This window comes from Hyla sarda, unplaced genomic scaffold (genome assembly GCF_029499605.1).
Source record: "Hyla sarda isolate aHylSar1 unplaced genomic scaffold, aHylSar1.hap1 scaffold_272, whole genome shotgun sequence".
Taxonomy (NCBI): Eukaryota; Metazoa; Chordata; class Amphibia; order Anura; family Hylidae; genus Hyla; species Hyla sarda.
The window spans coordinates 127,935-155,300 of record NW_026609418.1 but is presented as its reverse complement, the minus strand read 5'-3'; the positions used below and the strand labels follow the sequence as shown (position 1 = coordinate 155,300).

The 27,366-nt window shown below is 46.7% G+C and overlaps 10 non-coding genes and 3 pseudogenes across 10 annotated transcripts; all 13 read left to right on the top strand.

Moving 5' to 3' along the window:
* Positions 1–841: 841 nt before the first annotated feature.
* LOC130325553 (U2 spliceosomal RNA) lies at positions 842–1,032 on the top strand. The gene has a single exon (XR_008870349.1). It is a non-coding gene; the product is annotated as a U2 spliceosomal RNA (small nuclear RNA).
* Positions 1,033–3,142: 2,110 nt separating this feature from the next.
* LOC130325463 (U2 spliceosomal RNA) lies at positions 3,143–3,333 on the top strand. The gene has a single exon (XR_008870282.1). It is a non-coding gene; the product is annotated as a U2 spliceosomal RNA (small nuclear RNA).
* Positions 3,334–5,414: 2,081 nt separating this feature from the next.
* On the top strand, positions 5,415–5,574 carry LOC130325521 (U2 spliceosomal RNA; annotated as a pseudogene).
* Positions 5,575–6,267: 693 nt separating this feature from the next.
* Positions 6,268–6,450, top strand: LOC130325505 (U2 spliceosomal RNA). The gene has a single exon (XR_008870312.1). It is a non-coding gene; the product is annotated as a U2 spliceosomal RNA (small nuclear RNA).
* A 2,084-nt stretch (positions 6,451–8,534) lies between these two features.
* On the top strand, positions 8,535–8,725 carry LOC130325456 (U2 spliceosomal RNA). Its single transcript, XR_008870276.1, has one exon. It is a non-coding gene; the product is annotated as a U2 spliceosomal RNA (small nuclear RNA).
* Positions 8,726–10,813: 2,088 nt separating this feature from the next.
* LOC130325552 (U2 spliceosomal RNA) lies at positions 10,814–11,004 on the top strand. Its single transcript, XR_008870348.1, has one exon. It is a non-coding gene; the product is annotated as a U2 spliceosomal RNA (small nuclear RNA).
* A 2,087-nt stretch (positions 11,005–13,091) lies between these two features.
* LOC130325484 (U2 spliceosomal RNA) lies at positions 13,092–13,282 on the top strand. The gene has a single exon (XR_008870301.1). It is a non-coding gene; the product is annotated as a U2 spliceosomal RNA (small nuclear RNA).
* Positions 13,283–15,368: 2,086 nt separating this feature from the next.
* LOC130325551 (U2 spliceosomal RNA) lies at positions 15,369–15,559 on the top strand. The gene has a single exon (XR_008870347.1). It is a non-coding gene; the product is annotated as a U2 spliceosomal RNA (small nuclear RNA).
* A 2,081-nt stretch (positions 15,560–17,640) lies between these two features.
* On the top strand, positions 17,641–17,818 carry LOC130325517 (U2 spliceosomal RNA; annotated as a pseudogene).
* A 1,178-nt stretch (positions 17,819–18,996) lies between these two features.
* On the top strand, positions 18,997–19,169 carry LOC130325493 (U2 spliceosomal RNA; annotated as a pseudogene).
* Positions 19,170–21,246: 2,077 nt separating this feature from the next.
* Positions 21,247–21,437, top strand: LOC130325550 (U2 spliceosomal RNA). Its single transcript, XR_008870346.1, has one exon. It is a non-coding gene; the product is annotated as a U2 spliceosomal RNA (small nuclear RNA).
* A 2,099-nt stretch (positions 21,438–23,536) lies between these two features.
* LOC130325549 (U2 spliceosomal RNA) lies at positions 23,537–23,727 on the top strand. The gene has a single exon (XR_008870345.1). It is a non-coding gene; the product is annotated as a U2 spliceosomal RNA (small nuclear RNA).
* A 2,092-nt stretch (positions 23,728–25,819) lies between these two features.
* LOC130325548 (U2 spliceosomal RNA) lies at positions 25,820–26,010 on the top strand. Its single transcript, XR_008870344.1, has one exon. It is a non-coding gene; the product is annotated as a U2 spliceosomal RNA (small nuclear RNA).
* The last annotated feature ends 1,356 nt before the right edge of the window (positions 26,011–27,366 follow it).

Sequence of the window (27,366 nt, the reverse complement as noted above, 5' to 3'; positions counted from 1 at the left end):
CTCCGTTGAGATATTGCAGCCGCTGCTGTGTCCAGGCCCAGGAGCCTTAGCACTGTGCTGTGATGTCACTCAATACCACTGACATCACTAGGTGTAAACAACATCTCTCCTTTGCTGTGTATGTGACTATGGAGCTGTTTGGTGATGTCGTCTATTATGGCCTTCATAGAAGCAACAGGAGATTGTTGCATCCATCTAGAACCCTCAGAACTACAGTGCTATGATGTCACTCACTTCCACAGGCCTTGCAGAGTGTAAACAACAACAACCCAGCTTTGTTGTGTATGTAACCATAGGGATTTGTGATGTCACCTAGAACCTTCACAGCAGCGACAGCTTTATGAGGAGCATCAGCACTGCTCTGCCTGAGCAGAACCATCACCGCCATAGGTTGTCAAATAACCCGGGTTTAACCCACACAGGTAAGTCCAATGGGGTGCAGGCATGTCCTCTATGCTTACAGCTTCCCGTGGGTGTTGGTTTGATACCGTTTGGGGACAGCCAAGGAGGCATCTGCAGGCAACAAAGGTAGGTGTGTGCTTGTGTGTGTGTTTCCTATGCAGATCCTAAGCCCAGTGTCACATGCAAGTAGGAGGAGTAAGAAGGGTTCCTGGCAAATCCGGGTTATGGATTGCATTTAAAAAGGCCCCGTGGGAGTGCAATGGGCCCCTGTCTTGCTGCTTAGCAATAATGGTATGGGTTTAGGTTCTGCTGTGTGTACTGGTGGTTGACTGCCCCCCAGCCCAGAGTGTGCATGGAAAATTGTCTGGCAGCCTCCCTGACAGCAAGCAGTGATAGTGCCCATGAAGGGCACCTTGTTGGGCCCGCCCCTTTCACGGTTATCGCTTCTCGGCCTTTTGGCTAAGATCAAGTGTAGTATCTGTTCTTATCAGTTTAATATCTGATACGTCCCCTATCTGGGGACCATATATTAAATGGATTTTTGAGAACGGGGGCCGATTTCGAAGCTTGCTTCCGTCGCCCTATGCATTGACCCGATATGGCAGTATCTTCGGGTACAGTGCACCACCCCCTTACAGGGTTAAAAAGAAAGATTCCTACTTTCATTGCTACCTGCTTGCTGGCTAGCCAGCTAGCCAGCCCTGTGGGCCTTGCTGCTGCTGCAGCCAAAAAACAAAAGGTGGTGCTGCTGCTGCTTCTGCTGCTTCTGCTTCTGCTTGTGTCTGGCCGCTGTTGGAGCGTCCAGGCACAGGACTTCTGCTGCTGCTGACTAAATGGCCTCCTTAATTGGATCATTTGAGTAGCCAGCACACCTGTGCAGGTAGGGCATGACATGATAGGCAGCTGCCTTGATAGCGGGTGGGTGCTGAATGTTCCTAATTGACAAAATAAGATTAATGCTTATGAAGAAATATAAAATCTCATCCCTTCCCCAATATCGCGCCACACCCCTACCCCTTAATTCCCTGGTTGAACTTGATGGACATATGTCTTTTTTCGACCGTACTAACTATGTAACTATGTAACATAACATGGGGGGGGGAGGGGGGGGGTCTCCTGGCTGTTCACACAGGTGTGTCATTGCTGTACATTGACCATGCATTGCTTCTGTGGTATTGCAAAGGCAAAGACAAATGCTTCCAGCCATCCATTGCACTAATGGATTGGTCATCAGCTGGCTGTCTATGTCCCGCATCAATATAGACCAAAGTACAGAGGGTTAGGCTATGCTATTGTGCACCTACCTGATGCATCAGAAGGTGCGAGGCCCTTGCTAAATTCTGTGCACAGACTTTGAGATCTATACTTTAGACTGTATCTAAACCTGCTCCAACATGGACTGACATTCTGGCCTACTTTCAGCCGATGCGACTTGTCTGTCGCTGAACAGTCGCTTTTTATGTATTCAGCACCTATGTATAATGTTGTAAAAATGCTCTAGAAGCTAAAGTCGCAGAAATGTCACACATATTTGGCCTGCAACTTTCTGTGCGACAAATTCAGACAGGAAAAATCAGTATAAATCCTTAGAAAATTATCCCCCAGTGTCTCCATCTGCTGGCGGTATTGAATAAGCATTGCTGCACTGATGGGGTATGCATTAGACGAAAAAAAAGAAGAAAAAGAAGAATAATACGCCCAGAAAAGAGGCGAAAAGGAGAAAAACGTAAAAAAACGTGAAAAAAATGTAAGAGGAAGAGAAGGGAGAAAAAGGTGGAAATGGGTTTAAAAGTGATTTCGGCGGAGAAATATATATATATATATATATATATATATATATATATATATATATATATATAAATTTATACGCGCACACACACACATATATATAAACGTATTCTCCGTTGAGATATTGCAGCCGCTGCTGTGTCCAGGCCCAGGAGCCTTAGCACTGTGCTGTGATGTCACTCAATACCACTGACATCACTAGGTGTAAACAACATCTCTCCTTTGCTGTGTATGTGACTATGGAGCTGTTTGGTGATGTCGTCTATTATGGCCTTCATAGAAGCAACAGGAGATTGTTGCATCCATCTAGAACCCTCAGAACTACAGTGCTATGATGTCACTCACTTCCACAGGCCTTGCAGAGTGTAAACAACAACAACCCAGCTTTGTTGTGTATGTAACCATAGGGATTTGTGATGTCACCTAGAACCTTCACAGCAGCGACAGCTTTATGAGGAGCATCAGCACTGCTCTGCCTGAGCAGAACCATCACCGCCATAGGTTGTCAAATAACCCGGGTTTAACCCACACAGGTAAGTCCAATGGGGTGCAGGCATGTCCTCTATGCTTACAGCTTCCCGTGGGTGTTGGTTTGATACCGTTTGGGGACAGCCAAGGAGGCATCTGCAGGCAACAAAGGTAGGTGTGTGCTTGTGTGTGTGTTTCCTATGCAGATCCTAAGCCCAGTGTCACATGCAAGTAGGAGGAGTAAGAAGGGTTCCTGGCAAATCCGGGTTATGGATTGCATTTAAAAAGGCCCCGTGGGAGTGCAATGGGCCCCTGTCTTGCTGCTTAGCAATAATGGTATGGGTTTAGGTTCTGCTGTGTGTACTGGTGGTTGACTGCCCCCCAGCCCAGAGTGTGCATGGAAAATTGTCTGGCAGCCTCCCTGACAGCAAGCAGTGATAGTGCCCATGAAGGGCACCTTGTTGGGCCCGCCCCTTTCACGGTTATCGCTTCTCGGCCTTTTGGCTAAGATCAAGTGTAGTATCTGTTCTTATCAGTTTAATATCTGATACGTCCCCTTTCTGGGGACCATATATTAAATGGATTTTTGAGAACGGGGGCCGATTTCGAAGCTTGCTTCCGTCGCCCTATGCATTGACCCGATATGGCAGTATCTTCGGGTACAGTGCACCACCCCCTTACAGGGTTAAAAAGAAAGATTCCTACTTTCATTGCTACCTGCTTGCTGGCTAGCCAGCTAGCCAGCCCTGTGGGCCTTGCTGCTGCTGCAGCCAAAAAACAAAAGGTGGTGCTGCTGCTGCTTCTGCTGCTTCTGCTTCTGCTTGTGTCTGGCCGCTGTTGGAGCGTCCAGGCACAGGACTTCTGCTGCTGCTGACTAAATGGCCTCCTTAATTGGATCATTTGAGTAGCCAGCACACCTGTGCAGGTAGGGCATGACATGATAGGCAGCTGCCTTGATAGCGGGTGGGTGCTGAATGTTCCTAATTGACAAAATAAGATTAATGCTTATGAAGAAATATAAAATCTCATCCCTTCCCCAATATCGCGCCACACCCCTACCCCTTAATTCCCTGGTTGAACTTGATGGACATATGTCTTTTTTCGACCGTACTAACTATGTAACTATGTAACATAACATGGGGGGGGGGGTCTCCTGGCTGTTCACACAGGTGTGTCATTGCTGTACATTGACCATGCATTGCTTCTGTGGTATTGCAAAGGCAAAGACAAATGCTTCCAGCCATCCATTGCACTAATGGATTGGTCATCAGCTGGCTGTCTATGTCCCGCATCAATATAGACCAAAGTACAGAGGGTTAGGCTATGCTATTGTGCACCTACCTGATGCATCAGAAGGTGCGAGGCCCTTGCTAAATTCTGTGCACAGACTTTGAGATCTATACTTTAGACTGTATCTAAACCTGCTCCAACATGGACTGACATTCTGGCCTACTTTCAGCCGATGCGACTTGTCTGTCGCTGAACAGTCGCTTTTTATGTATTCAGCACCTATGTATAATGTTGTAAAAATGCTCTAGAAGCTAAAGTCGCAGAAATGTCACACATATTTGGCCTGCAACTTTCTGTGCGACAAATTCAGACAGGAAAAATCAGTATAAATCCATAGAAAATTATCCCCCAGTGTCTCCATCTGCTGGCGGTATTGAATAAGCATTGCTGCACTGATGGGGTATGCATTAGACGAAAAAAAAGAAGAATAATACGCCCAGAAAAGAGGCGAAAAGGAGAAAAACGTAAAAAAACGTGAAAAAAAAGTAAGAGGAAGAGAAGGGAAAAAAAGGTGGAAATGGGTTTAAAAGTGATTTCGGCGGAGAAATATATATATATATATATATATATATATATATATATATATATATATACGCGCACACACACACATATATATAAACGTATTCTCCGTTGAGATATTGCAGCCGCTGCTGTGTCCAGGCCCAGGAGCCTTAGCACTGTGCTGTGATGTCACTCAATACCACTGACATCACTAGGTGTAAACAACATCTCTCCTTTGCTGTGTATGTGACTATGGAGCTGTTTGGTGATGTCGTCTATTATGGCCTTCATAGAAGCAACAGGAGATTGTTGCATCCATCTAGAACCCTCAGAACTACAGTGCTATGATGTCACTCACTTCCACAGGCCTTGCAGAGTGTAAACAACAACAACCCAGCTTTGTTGTGTATGTAACCATAGGGATTTGTGATGTCACCTAGAACCTTCACAGCAGCGACAGCTTTATGAGGAGCATCAGCACTGCTCTGCCTGAGCAGAACCATCACCGCCATAGGTTGTCAAATAACCCGGGTTTAACCCACACAGGTAAGTCCAATGGGGTGCAGGCATGTCCTCTATGCTTACAGCTTCCCGTGGGTGTTGGTTTGATACCGTTTGGGGACAGCCAAGGAGGCATCTGCAGGCAACAAAGGTAGGTGTGTGCTTGTGTGTGTGTTTCCTATGCAGATCCTAAGCCCAGTGTCACATGCAAGTAGGAGGAGTAAGAAGGGTTCCTGGCAAATCCGGGTTATGGATTGCATTTAAAAAGGCCCCGTGGGAGTGCAATGGGCCCCTGTCTTGCTGCTTAGCAATAATGGTATGGGTTTAGGTTCTGCTGTGTGTACTGGTGGTTGACTGCCCCCCAGCCCAGAGTGTGCATGGAAAATTGTCTGGCAGCCTCCCTGACAGCAAGCAGTGATAGTGCCCATGAAGGGCACCTTGTTGGGCCCGCCCCTTTCACGGTTATCGCTTCTCGGCCTTTTGGCTAAGATCAAGTGTAGTATCTGTTCTTATCAGTTTTCATGCTGGTGGGGATGGGTGCTGCATGGAGGATGCAGGTGTACCAGGGCTTTCCGGGGCTGGTTCTGAGGAATCAGCTCGACGGCTGCCCCGATGTGACCTGTTCCCTCCGGGTCTCGCCATGAGGCTGAGAGGGTCTAGAGCCGAGGTACTTTTGTGCCTCGGGGAGTGGTGACCCCGAGGTGCCGAAACTCACTGGGAGAATAGGCTCACTGAGTTGAAGCACGGGCACCATAATCTCTTCACCTTGTGGCACTCACCTCTTGATTCCCGGCCTTCTGGCTAGGATCAGAGAAATTTTTATAGATCCGGCCGGATGTCCGGGCAGTATATCTGCACACATTCACTTATTTATTTCTTTTTTGTCTCACTGTGTCACTTTTTGCGTGTTGTGTGTTCACAGGATTTGTCAGGATGCGGTAGCCCTTCTGGGTGTCCCTCCTGGCGGTCTAGGGGAGGTGTGTGTGGCCATTAGGTTCCGCACCTCCCTGCAAACACCCCGGGTACTCCTGCTTTGGCAGGGTACCTACCGTAATTGGCTCTGCGGGCAGATACCTTGGCTAACGCCAAGGGGGATGCCGGGAGCATTTGTGGTCCCCTAGTAGCTTCGGCGAAAAGGGACATCGAACCTGGAACCTCGCAGGTACCTTTTGGTCCGGAGGCGAAGGGTAAGGTTTGTTGGGGGGCCTCTCTCCTATCGGAGAAGGGCTTGCGATAGACCGCATCCTTTGTGCACGTTTTTTTAGTGTAACACGTTTGCACTTTTTCTTGCACTTTGGGTGAATCGAAAGCACGTTCCTCGGCTTTAGATAAAAAAAAAAAAAAAAATCTGTTCTTATCAGTTTAATATCTGATACGTCCCCTATCTGGGGACCATATATTAAATGGATTTTTGAGAACGGGGGCCGATTTCGAAGCTTGCTTCCGTCGCCCTATGCATTGACCCGATATGGCAGTATCTTCGGGTACAGTGCACCACCCCCTTACAGGGTTAAAAAGAAAGATTCCTACTTTCATTGCTACCTGCTTGCTGGCTAGCCAGCTAGCCAGCCCTGTGGGCCTTGCTGCTGCTGCAGCCAAAAAACAAAAGGTGGTGCTGCTGCTGCTTCTGCTGCTTCTGCTTCTGCTTGTGTCTGGCCGCTGTTGGAGCGTCCAGGCACAGGACTTCTGCTGCTGCTGACTAAATGGCCTCCTTAATTGGATCATTTGAGTAGCCAGCACACCTGTGCAGGTAGGGCATGACATGATAGGCAGCTGCCTTGATAGCGGGTGGGTGCTGAATGTTCCTAATTGACAAAATAAGATTAATGCTTATGAAGAAATATAAAATCTCATCCCTTCCCCAATATCGCGCCACACCCCTACCCCTTAATTCCCTGGTTGAACTTGATGGACATATGTCTTTTTTCGACCGTACTAACTATGTAACTATGTAACATAACATGGGGGGGGGGGGGGGTCTCCTGGCTGTTCACACAGGTGTGTCATTGCTGTACATTGACCATGCATTGCTTCTGTGGTATTGCAAAGGCAAAGACAAATGCTTCCAGCCATCCATTGCACTAATGGATTGGTCATCAGCTGGCTGTCTATGTCCCGCATCAATATAGACCAAAGTACAGAGGGTTAGGCTATGCTATTGTGCACCTACCTGATGCATCAGAAGGTGCGAGGCCCTTGCTAAATTCTGTGCACAGACTTTGAGATCTATACTTTAGACTGTATCTAAACCTGCTCCAACATGGACTGACATTCTGGCCTACTTTCAGCCGATGCGACTTGTCTGTCGCTGAACAGTCGCTTTTTATGTATTCAGCACCTATGTATAATGTTGTAAAAATGCTCTAGAAGCTAAAGTCGCAGAAATGTCACACATATTTGGCCTGCAACTTTCTGTGCGACAAATTCAGACAGGAAAAATCAGTATAAATCCTTAGAAAATTATCCCCCAGTGTCTCCATCTGCTGGCGGTATTGAATAAGCATTGCTGCACTGATGGGGTATGCATTAGACGAAAAAAAAGAAGAAAAAGAAGAATAATACGCCCAGAAAAGAGGCGAAAAGGAGAAAAACGTAAAAAAACGTGAAAAAAAAGTAAGAGGAAGAGAAGGGAAAAAAAGGTGGAAATGGGTTTAAAAGTGATTTCGGCGGAGAAATATATATATATATATATATATATATATATATATATACGCGCACACACACACATATATATAAACGTATTCTCCGTTGAGATATTGCAGCCGCTGCTGTGTCCAGGCCCAGGAGCCTTAGCACTGTGCTGTGATGTCACTCAATACCACTGACATCACTAGGTGTAAACAACATCTCTCCTTTGCTGTGTATGTGACTATGGAGCTGTTTGGTGATGTCGTCTATTATGGCCTTCATAGAAGCAACAGGAGATTGTTGCATCCATCTAGAACCCTCAGAACTACAGTGCTATGATGTCACTCACTTCCACAGGCCTTGCAGAGTGTAAACAACAACAACCCAGCTTTGTTGTGTATGTAACCATAGGGATTTGTGATGTCACCTAGAACCTTCACAGCAGCGACAGCTTTATGAGGAGCATCAGCACTGCTCTGCCTGAGCAGAACCATCACCGCCATAGGTTGTCAAATAACCCGGGTTTAACCCACACAGGTAAGTCCAATGGGGTGCAGGCATGTCCTCTATGCTTACAGCTTCCCGTGGGTGTTGGTTTGATACCGTTTGGGGACAGCCAAGGAGGCATCTGCAGGCAACAAAGGTAGGTGTGTGCTTGTGTGTGTGTTTCCTATGCAGATCCTAAGCCCAGTGTCACATGCAAGTAGGAGGAGTAAGAAGGGTTCCTGGCAAATCCGGGTTATGGATTGCATTTAAAAAGGCCCCGTGGGAGTGCAATGGGCCCCTGTCTTGCTGCTTAGCAATAATGGTATGGGTTTAGGTTCTGCTGTGTGTACTGGTGGTTGACTGCCCCCCAGCCCAGAGTGTGCATGGAAAATTGTCTGGCAGCCTCCCTGACAGCAAGCAGTGATAGTGCCCATGAAGGGCACCTTGTTGGGCCCGCCCCTTTCACGGTTATCGCTTCTCGGCCTTTTGGCTAAGATCAAGTGTAGTATCTGTTCTTATCAGTTTAATATCTGATACGTCCCCTATATGGGGACCATATATTAAATGGATTTTTGAGAACGGGGGCCGATTTCGAAGCTTGCTTCCGTCGCCCTATGCATTGACCCGATATGGCAGTATCTTCGGGTACAGTGCACCACCCCCTTACAGGGTTAAAAAGAAAGATTCCTACTTTCATTGCTACCTGCTTGCTGGCTAGCCAGCTAGCCAGCCCTGTGGGCCTTGCTGCTGCTGCAGCCAAAAAACAAAAGGTGGTGCTGCTGCTGCTTCTGCTGCTTCTGCTTCTGCTTGTGTCTGGCCGCTGTTGGAGCGTCCAGGCACAGGACTTCTGCTGCTGCTGACTAAATGGCCTCCTTAATTGGATCATTTGAGTAGCCAGCACACCTGTGCAGGTAGGGCATGACATGATAGGCAGCTGCCTTGATAGCGGGTGGGTGCTGAATGTTCCTAATTGACAAAATAAGATTAATGCTTATGAAGAAATATAAAATCTCATCCCTTCCCCAATATCGCGCCACACCCCTACCCCTTAATTCCCTGGTTGAACTTGATGGACATATGTCTTTTTTCGACCGTACTAACTATGTAACTATGTAACATAACATGGGGGGGGGGGGGGGGGGGTCTCCTGGCTGTTCACACAGGTGTGTCATTGCTGTACATTGACCATGCATTGCTTCTGTGGTATTGCAAAGGCAAAGACAAATGCTTCCAGCCATCCATTGCACTAATGGATTGGTCATCAGCTGGCTGTCTATGTCCCGCATCAATATAGACCAAAGTACAGAGGGTTAGGCTATGCTATTGTGCACCTACCTGATGCATCAGAAGGTGCGAGGCCCTTGCTAAATTCTGTGCACAGACTTTGAGATCTATACTTTAGACTGTATCTAAACCTGCTCCAACATGGACTGACATTCTGGCCTACTTTCAGCCGATGCGACTTGTCTGTCGCTGAACAGTCGCTTTTTATGTATTCAGCACCTATGTATAATGTTGTAAAAATGCTCTAGAAGCTAAAGTCGCAGAAATGTCACACATATTTGGCCTGCAACTTTCTGTGCGACAAATTCAGACAGGAAAAATCAGTATAAATCCTTAGAAAATTATCCCCCAGTGTCTCCATCTGCTGGCGGTATTGAATAAGCATTGCTGCACTGATGGGGTATGCATTAGACGAAAAAAAAGAAGAAAAAGAAGAATAATACGCCCAGAAAAGAGGCGAAAAGGAGAAAAACGTAAAAAAACGTGAAAAAAAAGTAAGAGGAAGAGAAGGGAAAAAAAGGTGGAAATGGGTTTAAAAGTGATTTCGGCGGAGAAATATATATATATATATATATATATATATATATATACGCGCACACACACACACATATATATAAACGTATTCTCCGTTGAGATATTGCAGCCGCTGCTGTGTCCAGGCCCAGGAGCCTTAGCACTGTGCTGTGATGTCACTCAATACCACTGACATCACTAGGTGTAAACAACATCTCTCCTTTGCTGTGTATGTGACTATGGAGCTGTTTGGTGATGTCGTCTATTATGGCCTTCATAGAAGCAACAGGAGATTGTTGCATCCATCTAGAACCCTCAGAACTACAGTGCTATGATGTCACTCACTTCCACAGGCCTTGCAGAGTGTAAACAACAACAACCCAGCTTTGTTGTGTATGTAACCATAGGGATTTGTGATGTCACCTAGAACCTTCACAGCAGCGACAGCTTTATGAGGAGCATCAGCACTGCTCTGCCTGAGCAGAACCATCACCGCCATAGGTTGTCAAATAACCCGGGTTTAACCCACACAGGTAAGTCCAATGGGGTGCAGGCATGTCCTCTATGCTTACAGCTTCCCGTGGGTGTTGGTTTGATACCGTTTGGGGACAGCCAAGGAGGCATCTGCAGGCAACAAAGGTAGGTGTGTGCTTGTGTGTGTGTTTCCTATGCAGATCCTAAGCCCAGTGTCACATGCAAGTAGGAGGAGTAAGAAGGGTTCCTGGCAAATCCGGGTTATGGATTGCATTTAAAAAGGCCCCGTGGGAGTGCAATGGGCCCCTGTCTTGCTGCTTAGCAATAATGGTATGGGTTTAGGTTCTGCTGTGTGTACTGGTGGTTGACTGCCCCCCAGCCCAGAGTGTGCATGGAAAATTGTCTGGCAGCCTCCCTGACAGCAAGCAGTGATAGTGCCCATGAAGGGCACCTTGTTGGGCCCGCCCCTTTCACGGTTATCGCTTCTCGGCCTTTTGGCTAAGATCAAGTGTAGTATCTGTTCTTATCAGTTTAATATCTGATACGTCCCCTATCTGGGGACCATATATTAAATGGATTTTTGAGAACGGGGGCCGATTTCGAAGCTTGCTTCCGTCGCCCTATGCATTGACCCGATATGGCAGTATCTTCGGGTACAGTGCACCACCCCCTTACAGGGTTAAAAAGAAAGATTCCTACTTTCATTGCTACCTGCTTGCTGGCTAGCCAGCTAGCCAGCCCTGTGGGCCTTGCTGCTGCTGCAGCCAAAAAACAAAAGGTGGTGCTGCTGCTGCTTCTGCTGCTTCTGCTTCTGCTTGTGTCTGGCCGCTGTTGGAGCGTCCAGGCACAGGACTTCTGCTGCTGCTGACTAAATGGCCTCCTTAATTGGATCATTTGAGTAGCCAGCACACCTGTGCAGGTAGGGCATGACATGATAGGCAGCTGCCTTGATAGCGGGTGGGTGCTGAATGTTCCTAATTGACAAAATAAGATTAATGCTTATGAAGAAATATAAAATCTCATCCCTTCCCCAATATCGCGCCACACCCCTACCCCTTAATTCCCTGGTTGAACTTGATGGACATATGTCTTTTTTCGACCGTACTAACTATGTAACTATGTAACATAACATGGGGGGGGGGGGGGGGTCTCCTGGCTGTTCACACAGGTGTGTCATTGCTGTACATTGACCATGCATTGCTTCTGTGGTATTGCAAAGGCAAAGACAAATGCTTCCAGCCATCCATTGCACTAATGGATTGGTCATCAGCTGGCTGTCTATGTCCCGCATCAATATAGACCAAAGTACAGAGGGTTAGGCTATGCTATTGTGCACCTACCTGATGCATCAGAAGGTGCGAGGCCCTTGCTAAATTCTGTGCACAGACTTTGAGATCTATACTTTAGACTGTATCTAAACCTGCTCCAACATGGACTGACATTCTGGCCTACTTTCAGCCGATGCGACTTGTCTGTCACTGAACAGTCGCTTTTTATGTATTCAGCACCTATGTATAATGTTGTAAAAATGCTCTAGAAGCTAAAGTCGCAGAAATGTCACACATATTTGGCCTGCAACTTTCTGTGCGACAAATTCAGACAGGAAAAATCAGTATAAATCCTTAGAAAATTATCCCCCAGTGTCTCCATCTGCTGGCGGTATTGAATAAGCATTGCTGCACTGATGGGGTATGCATTAGACGAAAAAAAAGAAGAAAAAGAAGAATAATACGCCCAGAAAAGAGGCGAAAAGGAGAAAAACGTAAAAAAACGTGAAAAAAAAGTAAGAGGAAGAGAAGGGAAAAAAAGGTGGAAATGGGTTTAAAAGTGATTTCGGCGGAGAAATATATATATATATATATATATATATATATATATATATACGCGCACACACACACATATATATAAACGTATTCTCCGTTGAGATATTGCAGCCGCTGCTGTGTCCAGGCCCAGGAGCCTTAGCACTGTGCTGTGATGTCACTCAATACCACTGACATCACTAGGTGTAAACAACATCTCTCCTTTGCTGTGTATGTGACTATGGAGCTGTTTGGTGATGTCGTCTATTATGGCCTTCATAGAAGCAACAGGAGATTGTTGCATCCATCTAGAACCCTCAGAACTACAGTGCTATGATGTCACTCACTTCCACAGGCCTTGCAGAGTGTAAACAACAACAACCCAGCTTTGTTGTGTATGTAACCATAGGGATTTGTGATGTCACCTAGAACCTTCACAGCAGCGACAGCTTTATGAGGAGCATCAGCACTGCTCTGCCTGAGCAGAACCATCACCGCCATAGGTTGTCAAATAACCCGGGTTTAACCCACACAGGTAAGTCCAATGGGGTGCAGGCATGTCCTCTATGCTTACAGCTTCCCGTGGGTGTTGGTTTGATACCGTTTGGGGACAGCCAAGGAGGCATCTGCAGGCAACAAAGGTAGGTGTGTGCTTGTGTGTGTGTTTCCTATGCAGATCCTAAGCCCAGTGTCACATGCAAGTAGGAGGAGTAAGAAGGGTTCCTGGCAAATCCGGGTTATGGATTGCATTTAAAAAGGCCCCGTGGGAGTGCAATGGGCCCCTGTCTTGCTGCTTAGCAATAATGGTATGGGTTTAGGTTCTGCTGTGTGTACTGGTGGTTGACTGCCCCCCAGCCCAGAGTGTGCATGGAAAATTGTCTGGCAGCCTCCCTGACAGCAAGCAGTGATAGTGCCCATGAAGGGCACCTTGTTGGGCCCGCCCCTTTCACGGTTATCGCTTCTCGGCCTTTTGGCTAAGATGAAGTGTAGTATCTGTTCTTATCAGTTTAATATCTGATACGTCCCCTATCTGGGGACCATATATTAAATGGATTTTTGAGAACGGGGGCCGATTTCGAAGCTTGCTTCCGTCGCCCTATGCATTGACCCGATATGGCAGTATCTTCGGGTACAGTGCACCACCCCCTTACAGGGTTAAAAAGAAAGATTCCTACTTTCATTGCTACCTGCTTGCTGGCTAGCCAGCTAGCCAGCCCTGTGGGCCTTGCTGCTGCTGCAGCCAAAAAACAAAAGGTGGTGCTGCTGCTGCTTCTGCTGCTTCTGCTTCTGCTTGTGTCTGGCCGCTGTTGGAGCGTCCAGGCACAGGACTTCTGCTGCTGCTGACTAAATGGCCTCCTTAATTGGATCATTTGAGTAGCCAGCACACCTGTGCAGGTAGGGCATGACATGATAGGCAGCTGCCTTGATAGCGGGTGGGTGCTGAATGTTCCTAATTGACAAAATAAGATTAATGCTTATGAAGAAATATAAAATCTCATCCCTTCCCCAATATCGCGCCACACCCCTACCCCTTAATTCCCTGGTTGAACTTGATGGACATATGTCTTTTTTCGACCGTACTAACTATGTAACTATGTAACATAACATGGGGGGGGGGGGGTGTCTCCTGGCTGTTCACACAGGTGTGTCATTGCTGTACATTGACCATGCATTGCTTCTGTGGTATTGCAAAGGCAAAGACAAATGCTTCCAGCCATCCATTGCACTAATGGATTGGTCATCAGCTGGCTGACTATGTCCCGCATCAATATAGACCAAAGTACAGAGGGTTAGGCTATGCTATTGTGCACCTACCTGATGCATCAGAAGGTGCGAGGCCCTTGCTAAATTCTGTGCACAGACTTTGAGATCTATACTTTAGACTGTATCTAAACCTGCTCCAACATGGACTGACATTCTGGCCTACTTTCAGCCGATGCGACTTGTCTGTCGCTGAACAGTCGCTTTTTATGTATTCAGCACCTATGTATAATGTTGTAAAAATGCTCTAGAAGCTAAAGTCGCAGAAATGTCACACATATTTGGCCTGCAACTTTCTGTGCGACAAATTCAGACAGGAAAAATCAGTATAAATCCTTAGAAAATTATCCCCCAGTGTCTCCATCTGCTGGCGGTATTGAATAAGCATTGCTGCACTGATGGGGTATGCATTAGACGAAAAAAAAGAAGAAAAAGAAGAATAATACGCCCAGAAAAGAGGCGAAAAGGAGAAAAACGTAAAAAAACGTGAAAAAAAAGTAAGAGGAAGAGAAGGGAAAAAAAGGTGGAAATGGGTTTAAAAGTGATTTCGGCGGAGAAATATATATATATATATATATATATATATATATATATATACGCGCACACACACACATATATATAAACGTATTCTCCGTTGAGATATTGCAGCCGCTGCTGTGTCCAGGCCCAGGAGCCTTAGCACTGTGCTGTGATGTCACTCAATACCACTGACATCACTAGGTGTAAACAACATCTCTCCTTTGCTGTGTATGTGACTATGGAGCTGTTTGGTGATGTCGTCTATTATGGCCTTCATAGAAGCAACAGGAGATTGTTGCATCCATCTAGAACCCTCAGAACTACAGTGCTATGATGTCACTCACTTCCACAGGCCTTGCAGAGTGTAAACAACAACAACCCAGCTTTGTTGTGTATGTAACCATAGGGATTTGTGATGTCACCTAGAACCTTCACAGCAGCGACAGCTTTATGAGGAGCATCAGCACTGCTCTGCCTGAGCAGAACCATCACCGCCATAGGTTGTCAAATAACCCGGGTTTAACCCACACAGGTAAGTCCAATGGGGTGCAGGCATGTCCTCTATGCTTACAGCTTCCCGTGGGTGTTGGTTTGATACCGTTTGGGGACAGCCAAGGAGGCATCTGCAGGCAACAAAGGTAGGTGTGTGCTTGTGTGTGTGTTTCCTATGCAGATCCTAAGCCCAGTGTCACATGCAAGTAGGAGGAGTAAGAAGGGTTCCTGGCAAATCCGGGTTATGGATTGCATTTAAAAAGGCCCCGTGGGAGTGCAATGGGCCCCTGTCTTGCTGCTTAGCAATAATGGTATGGGTTTAGGTTCTGCTGTGTGTACTGGTGGTTGACTGCCCCCCAGCCCAGAGTGTGCATGGAAAATTGTCTGGCAGCCTCCCTGACAGCAAGCAGTGATAGTGCCCATGAAGGGCACCTTGTTGGGCCCGCCCCTTTCACGGTTATCGCTTCTCGGCCTTTTGGCTAAGATCAAGTGTAGTATCTGTTCTTATCAGTTTAATATCTGATACGTCCCCTATCTGGGGACCATATATTAAATGGATTTTTGAGAACGGGGGCCGATTTCGAAGCTTGCTTCCGTCGCCCTATGCATTGACCCGATATGGCAGTATCTTCGGGTACAGTGCACCACCCCCTTACAGGGTTAAAAAGAAAGATTCCTACTTTCATTGCTACCTGCTTGCTGGCTAGCCAGCTAGCCAGCCCTGTGGGCCTTGCTGCTGCTGCAGCCAAAAAACAAAAGGTGGTGCTGCTGCTGCTTCTGCTGCTTCTGCTTCTGCTTGTGTCTGGCCGCTGTTGGAGCGTCCAGGCACAGGACTTCTGCTGCTGCTGACTAAATGGCCTCCTTAATTGGATCATTTGAGTAGCCAGCACACCTGTGCAGGTAGGGCATGACATGATAGGCAGCTGCCTTGATAGCGGGTGGGTGCTGAATGTTCCTAATTGACAAAATAAGATTAATGCTTATGAAGAAATATAAAATCTCATCCCTTCCCCAATATCGCGCCACACCCCTACCCCTTAATTCCCTGGTTGAACTTGATGGACATATGTCTTTTTTCGACCGTACTAACTATGTAACTATGTAACATAACATGGGGGGGGGGGGGGGTCTCCTGGCTGTTCACACAGGTGTGTCATTGCTGTACATTGACCATGCATTGCTTCTGTGGTATTGCAAAGGCAAAGACAAATGCTTCCAGCCATCCATTGCACTAATGGATTGGTCATCAGCTGGCTGTCTATGTCCCGCATCAATATAGACCAAAGTACAGAGGGTTAGGCTATGCTATTGTGCACCTACCTGATGCATCAGAAGGTGCGAGGCCCTTGCTAAATTCTGTGCACAGACTTTGAGATCTATACTTTAGACTGTATCTAAACCTGCTCCAACATGGACTGACATTCTGGCCTACTTTCAGCCGATGCGACTTGTCTGTCGCTGAACAGTCGCTTTTTATGTATTCAGCACCTATGTATAATGTTGTAAAAATGCTCTAGAAGCTAAAGTCGCAGAAATGTCACACATATTTGGCCTGCAACTTTCTGTGCGACAAATTCAGACAGGAAAAATCAGTATAAATCCTTAGAAAATTATCCCCCAGTGTCTCCATCTGCTGGCGGTATTGAATAAGCATTGCTGCACTGATGGGGTATGCATTAGATGAAGAAAAAGAAGAATAATACGCCCAGAAAAGAGGCGAAAAGGAGAAAAACGTAAAAAAACGTGAAAAAAAAGTAAGAGGAAGAGAAGGGAAAAAAAGGTGGAAATGGGTTTAAAAGTGATTTCGGCGGAGAAATATATATATATATATATATATATATATATATATATATATATACGCGCACACACACACATATATATAAACGTATTCTCCGTTGAGATATTGCAGCCGCTGCTGTGTCCAGGCCCAGGAGCCTTAGCACTGTGCTGTGATGTCACTCAATACCACTGACATCACTAGGTGTAAACAACATCTCTCCTTTGCTGTGTATGTGACTATGGAGCTGTTTGGTGATGTCGTCTATTATGGCCTTCATAGAAGCAACAGGAGATTGTTGCATCCATCTAGAACCCTCAGAACTACAGTGCTATGATGTCACTCACTTCCACAGGCCTTGCAGAGTGTAAACAACAACAACCCAGCTTTGTTGTGTATGTAACCATAGGGATTTGTGATGTCACCTAGAACCTTCACAGCAGCGACAGCTTTATGAGGAGCATCAGCACTGCTCTGCCTGAGCAGAACCATCACCGCCATAGGTTGTCAAATAACCCGGGTTTAACCCACACAGGTAAGTCCAATGGGGTGCAGGCATGTCCTCTATGCTTACAGCTTCCCGTGGGTGTTGGTTTGATACCGTTTGGGGACAGCCAAGGAGGCATCTGCAGGCAACAAAGGTAGGTGTGTGCTTGTGTGTGTGTTTCCTATGCAGATCCTAAGCCCAGTGTCACATGCAAGTAGGAGGAGTAAGAAGGGTTCCTGGCAAATCCGGGTTATGGATTGCATTTAAAAAGGCCCCGTGGGAGTGCAATGGGCCCCTGTCTTGCTGCTTAGCAATAATGGTATGGGTTTAGGTTCTGCTGTGTGTACTGGTGGTTGACTGCCCCCCAGCCCAGAGTGTGCATGGAAAATTGTCTGGCAGCCTCCCTGACAGCAAGCAGTGATAGTGCCCATGAAGGGCACCTTGTTGGGCCCGCCCCTTTCACGGTTATCGCTTCTCGGCCTTTTGGCTAAGATCAAGTGTAGTATCTGTTCTTATCAGTTTAAAAGCTCAGAAAGCTCACGATGGAAGGCAAGGCACTTGTCCTGCGGAGTGAAGTTTTGCCTGTGCTCCAATATACCGCACAGGCCTGGCCTCCCCATACCACCGTTTGCAAGGCCATCACCCGGACAGTGTTTGGCTTCGTCTGGGGCAAAATGGACAGAGTCAAGAGGACCGTGATGTACAAGGAACCCCGCAAGGGTGGGAAGGGAATACCCGACATCCCCGCTCTGCTGAGGGCCTCCTTTGCATGTGTCACGGTGCAGCGGACTCTTGTAGAAAAGACTGGCTCAGCGGGCAGGTCCATGTCTCGCTTGCTTCTCATGCCCCTCTGGAGACAGCTGGGCTGGGACAAGTGGGACAGCTCCATCCCTTACAACTGGAACACTCCCTGGTTCTATGGGGATGTTGTCCGGTTTGTGAGGGAGCACCAGCTGGAAGGACTGAAACCAGACCTATGGAAGCCAAAGACAATCCACAAGCTCATCCGAGCTAAGGACTCGACCGAGCTGGTTCCGGGACTCCCCGCAGCCACTGCAGAGACAGTTTGGAACAATGTGGCCTCAAAGCGGCTTACCAATGGACACAAGGACTTGTCGTGGATGGCCGTCATGGGAGGTCTCTCTCTCAGGTCATTCATGCATGCCCGCAACCTGTGCAAGACCCGGTACTGCCCCCGTTGCCCCTACGTGGAGGAAACATCTTTCCACGTGTTTTGGCAGTGCCCCTTTGCACAGGGTCTGTTGGACGCCCTAGAACAGGAACTCAGAGACTCAGTGCCCAGGAGCTGCCTATCGTACCATTCGGTGCTTTACGGCCTGTTCCCTGGGACCCACGACGTGGAGGCCATCCAGGAGGCCTGGCGCCTTATGAACTGTTTTAAGGACGCAGTGTGGCTTGCCAGGAACCGCCTCGTGATCAACAGGGAAAACATGTCCGTCCGGGACTGCCGCAGGTTCATCAAGAACCTGCTTAGAGACTATTCCATCTTGGACAGCTCGGCCGTTGATGAGGAAGAAGAGGAGTGAAGACCCCTCTCCTTCTCCCATGTCTCCCTGAAGATACAGCCCTGTGATCCGCCCCCTCCCTACCCCCACATAGTCGCCCACACCCCTACCCCGATCACAGATTGTATTATTTGGTTTTTGTTTGATCTCTTGTGCCTTTATATTGCAGGATTGAGCTGAATGTTAGAGTAGCATGGTGTGCGATGTATAGCTTAGGGAACCTTTGCTGTGTATTGTACTATCATGCTTTGTGTGACTGTAATTTATTGTACGACTTGTAATGACTGAACGGAAAATAAAGCTCTTTCAATCAAAAATCTGTTCTTATCAGTTTAATATCTGATACGTCCCCTATCTGGGGACCATATATTAAATGGATTTTTGAGAACGGGGGCCGATTTCGAAGCTTGCTTCCGTCGCCCTATGCATTGACCCGATATGGCAGTATCTTCGGGTACAGTGCACCACCCCCTTACAGGGTTAAAAAGAAAGATTCCTACTTTCATTGCTACCTGCTTGCTGGCTAGCCAGCTAGCCAGCCCTGTGGGCCTTGCTGCTGCTGCAGCCAAAAAACAAAAGGTGGTGCTGCTGCTGCTTCTGCTGCTTCTGCTTCTGCTTGTGTCTGGCCGCTGTTGGAGCGTCCAGGCACAGGACTTCTGCTGCTGCTGACTAAATGGCCTCCTTAATTGGATCATTTGAGTAGCCAGCACACCTGTGCAGGTAGGGCATGACATGATAGGCAGCTGCCTTGATAGCGGGTGGGTGCTGAATGTTCCTAATTGACAAAATAAGATTAATGCTTATGAAGAAATATAAAATCTCATCCCTTCCCCAATATCGCGCCACACCCCTACCCCTTAATTCCCTGGTTGAACTTGATGGACATATGTCTTTTTTCGACCGTACTAACTATGTAACTATGTAACATAACATGGGGGGGGTCTCCTGGCTGTTCACACAGGTGTGTCATTGCTGTACATTGACCATGCATTGCTTCTGTGGTATTGCAAAGGCAAAGACAAATGCTTCCAGCCATCCATTGCACTAATGGATTGGTCATCAGCTGGCTGACTATGTCCCGCATCAATATAGACCAAAGTACAGAGGGTTAGGCTATGCTATTGTGCACCTACCTGATGCATCAGAAGGTGCGAGGCCCTTGCTAAATTCTGTGCACAGACTTTGAGATCTATACTTTAGACTGTATCTAAACCTGCTCCAACATGGACTGACATTCTGGCCTACTTTCAGCCGATGCGACTTGTCTGTCGCTGAACAGTCGCTTTTTATGTATTCAGCACCTATGTATAATGTTGTAAAAATGCTCTAGAAGCTAAAGTCGCAGAAATGTCACACATATTTGGCCTGCAACTTTCTGTGCGACAAATTCAGACAGGAAAAATCAGTATAAATCCTTAGAAAATTATCCCCCAGTGTCTCCATCTGCTGGCGGTATTGAATAAGCATTGCTGCACTGATGGGGTATGCATTAGACGAAAAAAAAGAAGAAAAAGAAGAATAATACGCCCAGAAAAGAGGCGAAAAGGAGAAAAACGTAAAAAAACGTGAAAAAAAAGTAAGAGGAAGAGAAGGGAAAAAAAGGTGGAAATGGGTTTAAAAGTGATTTCGGCGGAGAAATATATATATATATATATATATATATATATATATATACGCGCACACACACACATATATATAAACGTATTCTCCGTTGAGATATTGCAGCCGCTGCTGTGTCCAGGCCCAGGAGCCTTAGCACTGTGCTGTGATGTCACTCAATACCACTGACATCACTAGGTGTAAACAACATCTCTCCTTTGCTGTGTATGTGACTATGGAGCTGTTTGGTGATGTCGTCTATTATGGCCTTCATAGAAGCAACAGGAGATTGTTGCATCCATCTAGAACCCTCAGAACTACAGTGCTATGATGTCACTCACTTCCACAGGCCTTGCAGAGTGTAAACAACAACAACCCAGCTTTGTTGTGTATGTAACCATAGGGATTTGTGATGTCACCTAGAACCTTCACAGCAGCGACAGCTTTATGAGGAGCATCAGCACTGCTCTGCCTGAGCAGAACCATCACCGCCATAGGTTGTCAAATAACCCGGGTTTAACCCACACAGGTAAGTCCAATGGGGTGCAGGCATGTCCTCTATGCTTACAGCTTCCCGTGGGTGTTGGTTTGATACCGTTTGGGGACAGCCAAGGAGGCATCTGCAGGCAACAAAGGTAGGTGTGTGCTTGTGTGTGTGTTTCCTATGCAGATCCTAAGCCCAGTGTCACATGCAAGTAGGAGGAGTAAGAAGGGTTCCTGGCAAATCCGGGTTATGGATTGCATTTAAAAAGGCCCCGTGGGAGTGCAATGGGCCCCTGTCTTGCTGCTTAGCAATAATGGTATGGGTTTAGGTTCTGCTGTGTGTACTGGTGGTTGACTGCCCCCCAGCCCAGAGTGTGCATGGAAAATTGTCTGGCAGCCTCCCTGACAGCAAGCAGTGATAGTGCCCATGAAGGGCACCTTGTTGGGCCCGCCCCTTTCACGGTTATCGCTTCTCGGCCTTTTGGCTAAGATCAAGTGTAGTATCTGTTCTTATCAGTTTAATATCTGATACGTCCCCTATCTGGGGACCATATATTAAATGGATTTTTGAGAACGGGGGCCGATTTCGAAGCTTGCTTCCGTCGCCCTATGCATTGACCCGATATGGCAGTATCTTCGGGTACAGTGCACCACCCCCTTACAGGGTTAAAAAGAAAGATTCCTACTTTCATTGCTACCTGCTTGCTGGCTAGCCAGCTAGCCAGCCCTGTGGGCCTTGCTGCTGCTGCAGCCAAAAAACAAAAGGTGGTGCTGCTGCTGCTTCTGCTGCTTCTGCTTCTGCTTGTGTCTGGCCGCTGTTGGAGCGTCCAGGCACAGGACTTCTGCTGCTGCTGACTAAATGGCCTCCTTAATTGGATCATTTGAGTAGCCAGCACACCTGTGCAGGTAGGGCATGACATGATAGGCAGCTGCCTTGATAGCGGGTGGGTGCTGAATGTTCCTAATTGACAAAATAAGATTAATGCTTATGAAGAAATATAAAATCTCATCCCTTCCCCAATATCGCGCCACACCCCTACCCCTTAATTCCCTGGTTGAACTTGATGGACATATGTCTTTTTTCGACCGTACTAACTATGTAACTATGTAACATAACATGGGGGGGGGGGGGGTCTCCTGGCTGTTCACACAGGTGTGTCATTGCTGTACATTGACCATGCATTGCTTCTGTGGTATTGCAAAGGCAAAGACAAATGCTTCCAGCCATCCATTGCACTAATGGATTGGTCATCAGCTGGCTGTCTATGTCCCGCATCAATATAGACCAAAGTACAGAGGGTTAGGCTATGCTATTGTGCACCTACCTGATGCATCAGAAGGTGCGAGGCCCTTGCTAAATTCTGTGCACAGACTTTGAGATCTATACTTTAGACTGTATCTAAACCTGCTCCAACATGGACTGACATTCTGGCCTACTTTCAGCCGATGCGACTTGTCTGTCGCTGAACAGTCGCTTTTTATGTATTCAGCACCTATGTATAATGTTGTAAAAATGCTCTAGAAGCTAAAGTCGCAGAAATGTCACACATATTTGGCCTGCAACTTTCTGTGCGACAAATTCAGACAGGAAAAATCAGTATAAATCCTTAGAAAATTATCCCCCAGTGTCTCCATCTGCTGGCGGTATTGAATAAGCATTGCTGCACTGATGGGGTATGCATTAGACGAAAAAAAAGAAGAAAAAGAAGAATAATACGCCCAGAAAAGAGGCGAAAAGGAGAAAAACGTAAAAAAACGTGAAAAAAAAGTAAGAGGAAGAGAAGGGAAAAAAAGGTGGAAATGGGTTTAAAAGTGATTTCGGCGGAGAAATATATATATATATATATATATATATATATATATATATATATATATATATATACGCGCACACACACACATATATATAAACGTATTCTCCGTTGAGATATTGCAGCCGCTGCTGTGTCCAGGCCCAGGAGCCTTAGCACTGTGCTGTGATGTCACTCAATACCACTGACATCACTAGGTGTAAACAACATCTCTCCTTTGCTGTGTATGTGACTATGGAGCTGTTTGGTGATGTCGTCTATTATGGCCTTCATAGAAGCAACAGGAGATTGTTGCATCCATCTAGAACCCTCAGAACTACAGTGCTATGATGTCACTCACTTCCACAGGCCTTGCAGAGTGTAAACAACAACAACCCAGCTTTGTTGTGTATGTAACCATAGGGATTTGTGATGTCACCTAGAACCTTCACAGCAGCGACAGCTTTATGAGGAGCATCAGCACTGCTCTGCCTGAGCAGAACCATCACCGCCATAGGTTGTCAAATAACCCGGGTTTAACCCACACAGGTAAGTCCAATGGGGTGCAGGCATGTCCTCTATGCTTACAGCTTCCCGTGGGTGTTGGTTTGATACCGTTTGGGGACAGCCAAGGAGGCATCTGCAGGCAACAAAGGTAGGTGTGTGCTTGTGTGTGTGTTTCCTATGCAGATCCTAAGCCCAGTGTCACATGCAAGTAGGAGGAGTAAGAAGGGTTCCTGGCAAATCCGGGTTATGGATTGCATTTAAAAAGGCCCCGTGGGAGTGCAATGGGCCCCTGTCTTGCTGCTTAGCAATAATGGTATGGGTTTAGGTTCTGCTGTGTGTACTGGTGGTTGACTGCCCCCCAGCCCAGAGTGTGCATGGAAAATTGTCTGGCAGCCTCCCTGACAGCAAGCAGTGATAGTGCCCATGAAGGGCACCTTGTTGGGCCCGCCCCTTTCACGGTTATCGCTTCTCGGCCTTTTGGCTAAGATCAAGTGTAGTATCTGTTCTTATCAGTTTAATATCTGATACGTCCCCTATCTGGGGACCATATATTAAATGGATTTTTGAGAACGGGGGCCGATTTCGAAGCTTGCTTCCGTCGCCCTATGCATTGACCCGATATGGCAGTATCTTCGGGTACAGTGCACCACCCCCTTACAGGGTTAAAAAGAAAGATTCCTACTTTCATTGCTACCTGCTTGCTGGCTAGCCAGCTAGCCAGCCCTGTGGGCCTTGCTGCTGCTGCAGCCAAAAAACAAAAGGTGGTGCTGCTGCTGCTTCTGCTGCTTCTGCTTCTGCTTGTGTCTGGCCGCTGTTGGAGCGTCCAGGCACAGGACTTCTGCTGCTGCTGACTAAATGGCCTCCTTAATTGGATCATTTGAGTAGCCAGCACACCTGTGCAGGTAGGGCATGACATGATAGGCAGCTGCCTTGATAGCGGGTGGGTGCTGAATGTTCCTAATTGACAAAATAAGATTAATGCTTATGAAGAAATATAAAATCTCATCCCTTCCCCAATATCGCGCCACACCCCTACCCCTTAATTCCCTGGTTGAACTTGATGGACATATGTCTTTTTTCGACCGTACTAACTATGTAACTATGTAACATAACATGGGGGGGGGGGGGGGGTCTCCTGGCTGTTCACACAGGTGTGTCATTGCTGTACATTGACCATGCATTGCTTCTGTGGTATTGCAAAGGCAAAGACAAATGCTTCCAGCCATCCATTGCACTAATGGATTGGTCATCAGCTGGCTGTCTATGTCCCGCATCAATATAGACCAAAGTACAGAGGGTTAGGCTATGCTATTGTGCACCTACCTGATGCATCAGAAGGTGCGAGGCCCTTGCTAAATTCTGTGCACAGACTTTGAGATCTATACTTTAGACTGTATCTAAACCTGCTCCAACATGGACTGACATTCTGGCCTACTTTCAGCCGATGCGACTTGTCTGTCGCTGAACAGTCGCTTTTTATGTATTCAGCACCTATGTATAATGTTGTAAAAATGCTCTAGAAGCTAAAGTCGCAGAAATGTCACACATATTTGGCCTGCAACTTTCTGTGCGACAAATTCAGACAGGAAAAATCAGTATAAATCCTTAGAAGATTATCCCCCAGTGTCTCCATCTGCTGGCGGTATTGAATAAGCATTGCTGCACTGATGGGGTATGCATTAGACGAAAAAAAAAGAAGAAAAAGAAGAATAATACGCCCAGAAAAGAGGCGAAAAGGAGAAAAACGTAAAAAAACTTGAAAAAAAAGTAAGAGGAAGAGAAGGGAAAAAAAGGTGGAAATGGGTTTAAAAGTGATTTCGGCGGAGAAATATATATATATATATATATATATATATATATATATATATATACGCGCACACACACACATATATATAAACGTATTCTCCGTTGAGATATTGCAGCCGCTGCTGTGTCCAGGCCCAGGAGCCTTAGCACTGTGCTGTGATGTCACTCAATACCACTGACATCACTAGGTGTAAACAACATCTCTCCTTTGCTGTGTATGTGACTATGGAGCTGTTTGGTGATGTCGTCTATTATGGCCTTCATAGAAGCAACAGGAGATTGTTGCATCCATCTAGAACCCTCAGAACTACAGTGCTATGATGTCACTCACTTCCACAGGCCTTGCAGAGTGTAAACAACAACAACCCAGCTTTGTTGTGTATGTAACCATAGGGATTTGTGATGTCACCTAGAACCTTCACAGCAGCGACAGCTTTATGAGGAGCATCAGCACTGCTCTGCCTGAGCAGAACCATCACCGCCATAGGTTGTCAAATAACCCGGGTTTAACCCACACAGGTAAGTCCAATGGGGTGCAGGCATGTCCTCTATGCTTACAGCTTCCCGTGGGTGTTGGTTTGATACCGTTTGGGGACAGCCAAGGAGGCATCTGCAGGCAACAAAGGTAGGTGTGTGCTTGTGTGTGTGTTTCCTATGCAGATCCTAAGCCCAGTGTCACATGCAAGTAGGAGGAGTAAGAAGGGTTCCTGGCAAATCCGGGTTATGGATTGCATTTAAAAAGGCCCCGTGGGAGTGCAATGGGCCCCTGTCTTGCTGCTTAGCAATAATGGTATGGGTTTAGGTTCTGCTGTGTGTACTGGTGGTTGACTGCCCCCCAGCCCAGAGTGTGCATGGAAAATTGTCTGGCAGCCTCCCTGACAGCAAGCAGTGATAGTGCCCATGAAGGGCACCTTGTTGGGCCCGCCCCTTTCACGGTTATCGCTTCTCGGCCTTTTGGCTAAGATCAAGTGTAGTATCTGTTCTTATCAGTTTAATATCTGATACGTCCCCTATCTGGGGACCATATATTAAATGGATTTTTGAGAACGGGGGCCGATTTCGAAGCTTGCTTCCGTCGCCCTATGCATTGACCCGATATGGCAGTATCTTCGGGTACAGTGCACCACCCCCTTACAGGGTTAAAAAGAAAGATTCCTACTTTCATTGCTACCTGCTTGCTGGCTAGCCAGCTAGCCAGCCCTGTGGGCCTTGCTGCTGCTGCAGCCAAAAAACAAAAGGTGGTGCTGCTGCTGCTTCTGCTGCTTCTGCTTCTGCTTGTGTCTGGCCGCTGTTGGAGCGTCCAGGCACAGGACTTCTGCTGCTGCTGACTAAATGGCCTCCTTAATTGGATCATTTGAGTAGCCAGCACACCTGTGCAGGTAGGGCATGACATGATAGGCAGCTGCCTTGATAGCGGGTGGGTGCTGAATGTTCCTAATTGACAAAATAAGATTAATGCTTATGAAGAAATATAAAATCTCATCCCTTCCCCAATATCGCGCCACACCCCTACCCCTTAATTCCCTGGTTGAACTTGATGGACATATGTCTTTTTTCGACCGTACTAACTATGTAACTATGTAACATAACATGGGGGGGGGGGGGGGTCTCCTGGCTGTTCACACAGGTGTGTCATTGCTGTACATTGACCATGCATTGCTTCTGTGGTATTGCAAAGGCAAAGACAAATGCTTCCAGCCATCCATTGCACTAATGGATTGGTCATCAGCTGGCTGTCTATGTCCCGCATCAATATAGACCAAAGTACAGAGGGTTAGGCTATGCTATTGTGCACCTACCTGATGCATCAGAAGGTGCGAGGCCCTTGCTAAATTCTGTGCACAGACTTTGAGATCTATACTTTAGACTGTATCTAAACCTGCTCCAACATGGACTGACATTCTGGCCTACTTTCAGCCGATGCGACTTGTCTGTCGCTGAACAGTCGCTTTTTATGTATTCAGCACCTATGTATAATGTTGTAAAAATGCTCTAGAAGCTAAAGTCGCAGAAATGTCACACATATTTGGCCTGCAACTTTCTGTGCGACAAATTCAGACAGGAAAAATCAGTATAAATCCTTAGAAAATTATCCCCCAGTGTCTCCATCTGCTGGCGGTATTGAATAAGCATTGCTGCACTGATGGGGTATGCATTAGACGAAAAAAAAAGAAGAAAAAGAAGAATAATACGCCCAGAAAAGAGGCGAAAAGGAGAAAAACGTAAAAAAACGTGAAAAAAAAGTAAGAGGAAGAGAAGGGAAAAAAAGGTGGAAATGGGTTTAAAAGTGATTTCGGCGGAGAAATATATATATATATATATATATATATATATATATATATATATATATATACGCGCACACACACACATATATATAAACGTATTCTCCGTTGAGATATTGCAGCCGCTGCTGTGTCCAGGCCCAGGAGCCTTAGCACTGTGCTGTGATGTCACTCAATACCACTGAATCACTAGGTGTAAAACA